General features: G+C 45.5%; 1 non-coding gene across 1 annotated transcript; it reads right to left on the reverse strand.

Annotated features, from left to right (window-relative positions):
- Positions 1–253: 253 nt before the first annotated feature.
- TRNAP-CGG (transfer RNA proline (anticodon CGG)) lies at positions 254–325 on the reverse strand. Its single transcript has one exon. It is a non-coding gene; the product is annotated as a tRNA-Pro (tRNA).
- Positions 326–9,135: the final 8,810 nt, after the last annotated feature.

Below are 9,135 nucleotides of genomic sequence, written 5' to 3' on the forward strand. Positions count from 1 at the left end.
TTTTTCCTAAAAGTCATTATAATGTGCCTCGTTCTTCGAAGCACACGTAATGCTTAGAGACCACGGGGTGAAAGTTCTGGCACCACTTGTGCACACTTTTTAGTATAGCAGTATTAAGGTGCGCAGACCTTTTGTTCCACTTGTATCGGACGTGACCTGGTGGTGACCTTTTCTACTCCGGATGGCTGGCAGTGATGCTTCCGCGTTGGCTTACTTGATATGCTTCGACAGGATATCCAAAAATAAAAAGCTCGGGCTCGTCCGGGATTTGAACCCAGGACCTCTCGCACCCGAAGCGAGAATCATACCCCTAGACCAACGAACCTTTTTTTCTTTATTGCATGGAAGACCAACGAACCGACTTGTACATTGCACTGGTAAACACTTCATCTCTTTGGGGTTGTTGCGGCCGTGACCATCTCGCCGAGCGGAGCATTCAGTCACTATGCCCGGAGATGCCCTTGTGGCCCGGGAGGAAACATAATCATCATCATCATTATTAGCCTGACTCGCCCACTGCAGGACATAGGTCTCTCCCATATCTCTCAAATTAACCCTGTCCGGTGCCAGGTGCTGCCACCCTATTTCCGCAAACTTATTAATCTCATCCACCCACTTAACTTTCTTCTCTTGTCTTGAAATCTAGTCGGTTACCCTTAAGGGCCATCGGCATTTTCCTTTCGCATTACATGCCCTGTCCAAGCCCATTTCCTCCCCTTGATTTCGACTAGGATGTCATTAACCCGAATGTAAATGTATCAAACACAACATTGGGATGTAAAGTCAACGAATAAATTTTCTTTAAATATTCATATTTAGTAAAAAAGCGGCTGGTGATTCAGCAGACAATAAAAGGGAAATGAGAATCTTAGGGGAATGTTTGCATTATGTTTTTTTTCTGGTACTGATAAATGGTATATTAGTGATGTAATCGTTTTAATGTAATTGATTAGGAAGTATAAGAAAAACAACCACGTGCCGCTGGTGGGATTATAGTCATTTTATCTTGTAAAGATTGTTATCAAGTAGTAGAAAAAACGACTACACGCCGCTGGTGGGATCTGACATTTGATCATGTAAAGATAATTTAATATAAAGTAGAAGCAAGGACCACATGCCGTCGTTTGGATTCCGTGGGTCCCATAGGCGGCATGTTGTTTTTTCTTTTGCTTTGTAACCAATTATCTTTAAGCCATAAAATGATGACATTTTCATTTTCCACTTGATCAATGCCACAAATAAAAAGGTGTTAGAAATATTCGCCCAAGTTTTTTGCTTTCGGTGAGAGTTGGCTTCCTCCGTATGTAAAGCTCCAGATTAGGTAGAAGGGCTTTATTTCACTGTTTGGCTCGGCTTAGGTGTTTTAAGAATCGAGCTTATAGTTATTCTACTTATGTAGCAATTTATTCATATTTATTTTTCAACATTTTCACAATTTGCAGGCTTGCTCTGGCAGCTCGCCTTCATTGAATATGCACCAAAAGTCCAGAAATTACAGAATTATCTAAGTTAACTATTTGTCCTTATGTTCTTGGCCTTCTAAAATCTTATTCAGGAATGCGGACGACTGGGCTGATGGGTTTTGCCATAATCAGGAAGCAGGAGGACAAAAAGAAAGAGAGAAGCGCTGAAATTAAAATTTGATACTGAGTTCAGTCCTTGTCCCTTTTTTTGGCGCAGTTGTGGGACGTTCCACATCCTTGAGAGTTTCTCTAGCCTGTCGTTTGTGGAAGCTGTTAAAAAGACAGTTTTACATATTCAGTTAATCGAGCTTTGCATTTCATGCCTCGTGCACTGACACAAAAAGAAAAGGTGCTACGACATGTAGGACAAGAAATTTCAATTCAAAAAGCGCGCAAGTGTTCTGGACACCGTTGTTTGTGCGGAGGTCACTAAGCACACAGAATGTAAACTGCCTGAATTTACATGTTCTGGTTATCCGAGCCTAAATACACTGCTCATGCGAATAATTGCATACTCCTAGGATCGCGCTGTCGTTTCTCAGGAGTCGACTTTTTGTCGACCATGAACTTTTAAGGATCGCGGATGAAAAATAAATGCACGACTGAATAGAACCGCAGCCATTCCAAAGCGGATGATTATTCAATTTCCAATGGCAGCGGTTTGCTCATTTGAAAAATGAGGTGCCTTTGACTAGACATTCTGGAAGGACGAGTAAAGTTTGACTATATTTCTGAGTCCCTCATGCTGCCAGTTATGCTTTCCGCGAAGTTTGATAAGCTTTCCTGTGACTTTATGGCTCCAACCTATGCTCCAACATGTAACCCCATTAAGAGCCGACAAAGTGAATTGCCGATTGTCACTGACAGCTATGCAGTCTCATGTCCCCCCCCCCCCCCCCCCCCTTGTGTACTAGGAATCTAGTTCAGTGCCACGTACCAGCACATATCAAGTCTTCACGCAAGAGCGACTGCGCTTGATTTCAATTGTAAATTTTTTCCTTGTCGAATTTTTGTTTCAACTGGTCAGAAGGTGCTCCACGGCGCTGGCGGCGGTGCCTGAGATCGCCTCGTGAGAAAACCGTGGTCGTATTGAATCGCACCATCACGGCAACAGCTGCAAAGCAATCTTTCCAGCTACACAGCCGACAGGGATGGTGACGATGCCTGGTAGGCCCCTCATTCCCCACTGCTGGAACATGGCGAAGTATCCGTGCTTTGGGACGACGCCCTTATAATGGGTTTGGTAGCAGGCAGCCATTGATTTAGGTTTGACTCCTTTTCTCCCGAATCCAGCTCTGTCCAAGAGGTGGCCAAGTGCCAAGATAGCAACCCAAGCGGCAGCTTTGAGGTAGAGAGACACATGCATAAAGCACAGGGGGAAAGAAATACTGCAGTGAAACCGAATCCGTAGTTTTAGAAGGAAAAGTAACAAATTATACAACACTTAGACATTTACAATGCATTCTTGCTTTGAACTCATCACAGCTATGTCTCTTTAAATGTTCTCAAGAAAATTATCGATATGTAGTCCATGTTATGTGTATTACGTGTAAATACGCACGAATGTATGTTTTTGCGAAAATACTGTGTGGTGAAAAAAAATTTCGTCCGATAAGAAATAGGTCAGCTCCATATACGCTTTCAATTACACTGAATGCTCACCAGTTCATTGCGTAGCGCTATATATTTTGTTGCAAAAAAACATTCGCTTGAGCGCTCACAAGTGTTCAGGCATACATATCCATGTATTCACCCTTTGCTTTAAACGCTGAGATGAACTGCAAGAGCGACACCACCTCTCTTCACTTAGTTTTGCTTTTAATACGGAGCTGTATAGGTATCTAATAATTCGTGTTTCTCATAAAACATCCACGAAGGGCGGTAGCCATTAAATGCAGTAACCCTATCTTTTGTAGCGTGAGCTACACTGGCCGGGAATGAGCAGTTTCGTGTGAGAGTGAATGAGACAAGCTGCGCATGCGTGAGGAGCAAGTGACGTCACAGCTGCGCAGCTGGTGCGTCGGAGCTGCCGCCGCTGCGCTGGGGAGGCACGCCAGCTGCTTATTACAGAACCCTGACGTCATAGACCTGGCAGACGCACCGTGGCCGGCGCGCGTTCCATAGGGTAGGAGATGACCTATGGCTTCAACGTTGGCACAACGTTGTCAGCGCCAACGCATGAAGCGCACACCTGTCACTAGCACCACTTAGCTTAAAGCACGGTTGAGGTTTCCACTGTTCCAAGGGGGGTAGCTATGCGCCTTCCCTCTGGTTCAGGTGTCCACCGAGATGTGGATACCTCGCCCTCACCTCACGCTACGTGTATCCTGGCAAAACAGAGCTAAGCCACTGCCAATTTTTTTCAAAAGTGTGACCACGTGGAAGCGAAAAAATCAGTGAACAAAAGCGGTACAATGTTTTGGCTCTGAAAATGGCTTACAAATAAGATGACATGTAGGAGAGAAGAACCAATTTTGCACTGTGGACGTTGTCCCGGATAATATCTAGGAAATTTTCCTGCCCGAAGAAGTTAGAGGTTTTGACGTCCATGGATTAAAAATTCTAGCTGTTCTTAAACACATCGAAAATTTTAAACTTTGGTTCCAATAAAAAGGTAGTGCCAGGTGTCAATGAAACCCATTACTTGATCGCCACATTCTGTTATTGCAGAATTGTGCGTAACTGCCAAAAACATAGTCCTTTATGTTATTAAAAATTAATGTGTTATTATTCAAGTCAGTTCCTCAGACAAACGGAAAAGATGACCTCTTCGATGTTCGAAAGATTGTCCAGTTAAGATATTTGTGGGACAAAAAGTATATTTTTAAAATGTATAATTAATGGCGCGAAAATACTGAGAAAGAATGTATGCGGTCGTTAAGTTGCGGCTTGAATACATCGCTTGACGGAACTGCTCTCGCGGGCACCAGGGGGAATATTGCGCAACCACAGCGAGAGCGGTAGGCGAGACTTCCGGCGCTTCATTTACTCCAGCACGTCGCATCGCTTGCCTCCAGACGAAGCGAACCCGGCTTTAGACTCCTGCGTTCAAACTGTAGGTGGCACGAGCGTTTGTGAGAGAATAAGCGCCAGAGAGTTACGGAGAAGGATAGAATGCGCGTCTAGTTTAACGTTATTGCCACGGCAGAAACAGCATCAGCTAATCCTTCTTAAATGGATGACATATGTGGAAAAAAGCTACGGGGAAAGCTTCGTTATCGCGTGAGTCGAAGCTGTGTGCTCTGACGCTCCTACTTAGCTGGAATATTTTATAAATGCGATCACTTTGTTAGGAATCGTCAGAATTACCAGATGCCTAATGAGGTCTTGCAATCGCTCAATGTGGAGCGACGCAAAGTCAGTGCCAATTACAGGGCGTGGCCTCACACGTGCCGGCAAGATGCAGACTTTTTTACTTCAGAGCTGGGGAGAGAATGAGCTAAGCAGCTATGCAGATTCATGGGGATCTTTGAGTGCAGCCTCAGGCTTACGAACGATGCAGGATTAGAGCGCGCGTGGCTTTCGGGGGCCACTGATGTTTTGCACAGCCCATGAATGTGGTTGTATACTCTTTTTTATAGCAGGCCTCATTTTAGACCTCACCGCGTCATAAGAGTTTTTGATAGCCGCGAAAGGCTGGGAGTGCTTTCGCCGCTAAGAATTATGACAACTCATGACAGCCGCGTAGCGTGCTGTCATAGTTTCGATGCAAAGGCGATTCCGATAACGATGCAGTCAGGTCATCCAGCAAACTGTGTACGCCTATCCAGAGGGAATTATTTTCAGTAATTATTTGGTGAATCGACGGTGTCTGCTCTCTTATATGTCAGAATAGAAAACGCTATGTCGTTCGCATTTTTGCGCGCAACCTATTACATGTATTGAACGCTGCCCTACACAAAAAAGGCGTAATATCAGACACTGCATTATCTTTTAGGCTGCAAAATAAACCTCAAGGTGAGCAGTACCGGTATAATAAAGGTGGTTCATTGTTGACTTTTTAGAGACATCTGCACCGTAGCGCGCAGTTTCAGACATTGATAACTGTGCGACTACTTATCAGGTAAAAGCAGGTTTTGGCGGCGGTTTTCGTGCGTAGTATAGAAGAGAGATAGCCTTCACCGCAACTCAAGCGGCATTTTCCGGGGTTAGCTCGCTCTAGGCAATGACATGCCGGGGGACCTCGTTACTGCTCTCACCGCGGCTTGCGCAATAGTTGCTCAGGGCCCTGACAACGCGCTCCGCGGAGCGCCGGAGACCCAGAGCCCTGTTAAAGCTGGAAGTGAACGAGTGTGTGCTTCGGTAACGGGAAAAGTTGGTATGAATTGCAATTGAAAAGGTTCATAGCTTTCACACATTGATCTTGTTTATACAGAGAATAAAAGAAGAGCATTCTCAAAGCAAAAGAATAGCAGTTCGCCAACACTACAGGTACTTGAACTCTTCGCAGCCGACTTCTGAATTTCTTGCAGAACAAGCATTTCTTCACCTCTCGGTACAGATTTGAACATGCCTAAACAGACTTGAATTAACATAAAATCGTGCTTATTTGATCATGACTCGGTTTCTTAGAAAAACAGAACAGATATGACTGCGAATTTAGCCTGAAAATATAAGGTCTACAGATAACGCCTTAGGAGAAATCCATGTTGTAACGTTAAACATATTGCAGATATAACCATTGTGATTTGATCTCCAGCGGTCTTTTGGCATCTTTTAAAGGGTGAGCCCGCTCTCTGGGATTCATAGGGTAATGAAGATTAAAATGTGGAACATTAACTGCTAATACAAATGACATACACTTGCGCCTTCAATCACGGACCGCCTTTTTGCGTATGAAAATCCAGTAGCTAAGAATAATGCGAGAAGCTGTTAAGCACTATGACTTCCAGTGCAACGTTATTGACGAAAGAGGCGCTTACCAAAAAACCAGCAGAACGTGACCATGAAAGTGCGCAGCGTCTGCAAAGGAAGAAATGTTAGGAATTTAGAAAGAAAATGTTTCCAGGGGATTATTAAAAATGCGGCAAATTTCAGCGCTACCTTAATGCTGCACTCCGCCTCACTACGATATTAGGCATGGATGAGAGGGGGATAAATATACACATTCTAATCAAACTCACAGCGTTTTCGATAGTCTTAATTTAAGCGGACCTACCCTGTCAGGCTGGAGGGAAAGCCCAGAGGGCCTTTGCAGCATGAAGCCCTACTGGGAATTTATAGGTTTTCATTGAAGTAGAGCGCAAATTCCTGAGGGAGACCAAAGTGGTTACCTGCTGGGTGCGCACTAGGCGATCCTAGAGCCCTTCTCTCGTCTTATCAGCATCGCCAAATCGCTCTTGAGGGTTCTCTAGTATCTGAAACTCTCGCTTTCCTTCACGGGCTTTGTGCGTAACCCATCTTTACGCTCACGTAGCACACGCTTGTTCGACGCGCTCGCTGTAGGTCCAGTAACAACTGTTGCAGCACACAATGATTTAACTATGTGAACGGCTTCACCATTCCCGGACGACGACAAGACCCGAACGACGCGGATTTGATCCCGGCCCCCACGGGCGCATTTCTATAGAGGCGAAATTCTAGAGGCCCGTGTACTGTGCGATGTCAGTGCACGTTAAAGAATCCCAGGTGGTTGAAATATCCGGAGCCCTTCACTACGGCGTCCCTCATAGCCTGAGTTGCTTTGGGACGCTAAACCCCAATAAACCAAACCTAAAACACTGGTTGCATATTGTTGCGTATTTTTCATGGACACATATTTTACAAATGCAGGAAACGGAAGGCACACTAGTTGTTTGTGGCCACCTGGAGCCCTTCTTGAGGAAAGGCATCGATGAAGAATCAAAACAAAGTAGGTAGTCCGAAGAGGGGCAGTTGTGGTGGGCTCCGGATTAGTTCTGGCCGCCAGGGGCAGTTTAAAGTGCTCTGACATCGCATGGCGCACTGGCGTTTTTGCATTTCGCCTCCACCGATATGTGGCCACCGCGGTCGGCATTCAATCCCACGAACTTATACTCAGCGGTTAAATGCCATAAAAACTAGGCCACTATGGCAGGGCATTTAGAGAGAGCGTGAGCGCTGTGCCTTACGTCCCACGTCTTGCTTGAATGCCATCGAGGCTGTCCTTAAACTGCACCCCTGTACGCAAAGATGTTTTTTTCTACACTCAGAGGGGGCAATGCCCGGAATGATTCTAAGAGCAGATTTGTACTTTTTTGGCTGTGGTGAAGTTATTGGCTTGATCAACAAAGTTTGTAGAAGCGGCTTCCTACTACAGTAGGGTTTCATGTCAGATATTAAAGACAGGTTATGATGAACGAAAATGATTTCCTCTTCCTCTCGCCACTTGAAAAGAGGAGTAATGGCCACTAGACGCCATTGATTTTTTTTTCACGAGGCGAGACGTCGCTGCTGTCTCAGGCGCTCTACTGTCAGCACGTCTGAAAAAGAAAGAGCAAGTTGACAATCTTCACTTAGCACTGCAACAGGACGAAGACATGTGCCAAGCACTTGATGGCAAGGTGGCTGTTGGCTAGCTCGCAGCAGTTCCTAGAACTTGTGAGCCACTCAGGTATGAAGGCGATTCTGAGCAAAGCAGGCGGAAAATTGTGGCATGCCCACACGCACGCACGCACGAACGCAGGCACATGCACGCAGCACACCCTCCCCCCCCGCAACACACTCACGCACAAAACTAAAACATACAGCATTGGGATTAACGAATACGCACGCTGTTGCTCTTTAAATGCAACACAAAAATGCTGGACTAAGTACTGCACCGCGCACGTGTATTCTCGTTGCAGCAAGCAGCTCTGAAAGTTGTGTGCGTTAGGTAACCGTTCAGTGAGCGAAATTTGCGAGTTTCGAAACAATGACAAAATAGATGGGTCCAGATGGTCGCCGGGGCCTAGGCCATGTAATGTTGCATACTGTATGACTGTTTGAAAGCAGTTCAGATGAGAGTCTGGCTGAAATCCTGTTTGTTGCTGAGTCATTTTCTGCCAGCTGTGCATTTTGTAGTGAAAGCTACACTACTACAGCTGGGAACCATTTCGCTCCGAGACACCGAATGACCTTGAGACGACTTTGAGATGTCGTGGCTAGTGTTGCTATGCACATATACCTAACCATGTGTGGTTCACTCAGAGGACCACCAGTGAGCTTGAACCTTGGCCTTGTCTCTTGACCCTGGGCTTTCCTTGGTTGACCTTGACATTTGACCTTGAACTTGATCTTGAACGTTGACATTGAATTTGACCTTGCAAGTTATGGGCAGAGGCAGTAAGAAAGCGATCTGGTAATCACGTTGTGTCCCGTGATTCAGTTCACAGTTATGACGTCAGGTATATAACCATAGCTGTGCGCTTGACTTAGATATGATGGAGGAAAGAGAGCGCGGAGAGGAGCGCACGTATAGTGAACTACATCTTGTAACATTGAGGCAAGCATCTTCTCACCACCCGGTAGATATCGCTCGCCGTTAGCGGGCTCGTCAGCGAAAAAATGAGACTGGCAAGGCTACACGAGCGGCGGAAACACCAGAAAAAAATTTATGGAGTTCGAAACAGCATGCCCGAGAAATGCGTTCTCTCGACCGAATTCTATGATACAAAAGCATTCAAATTTGTTATATTTGCTTACCCATCGCGGAAGTGTCGAATGGGAGAGGGCA

Source organism: Amblyomma mixtum, chromosome 8 (genome assembly GCF_055824585.1).
Source record: "Amblyomma mixtum isolate Tamu chromosome 8, ASM5582458v1, whole genome shotgun sequence".
Lineage (NCBI taxonomy): Eukaryota > Metazoa > Arthropoda > Arachnida > Ixodida > Ixodidae > Amblyomma > Amblyomma mixtum.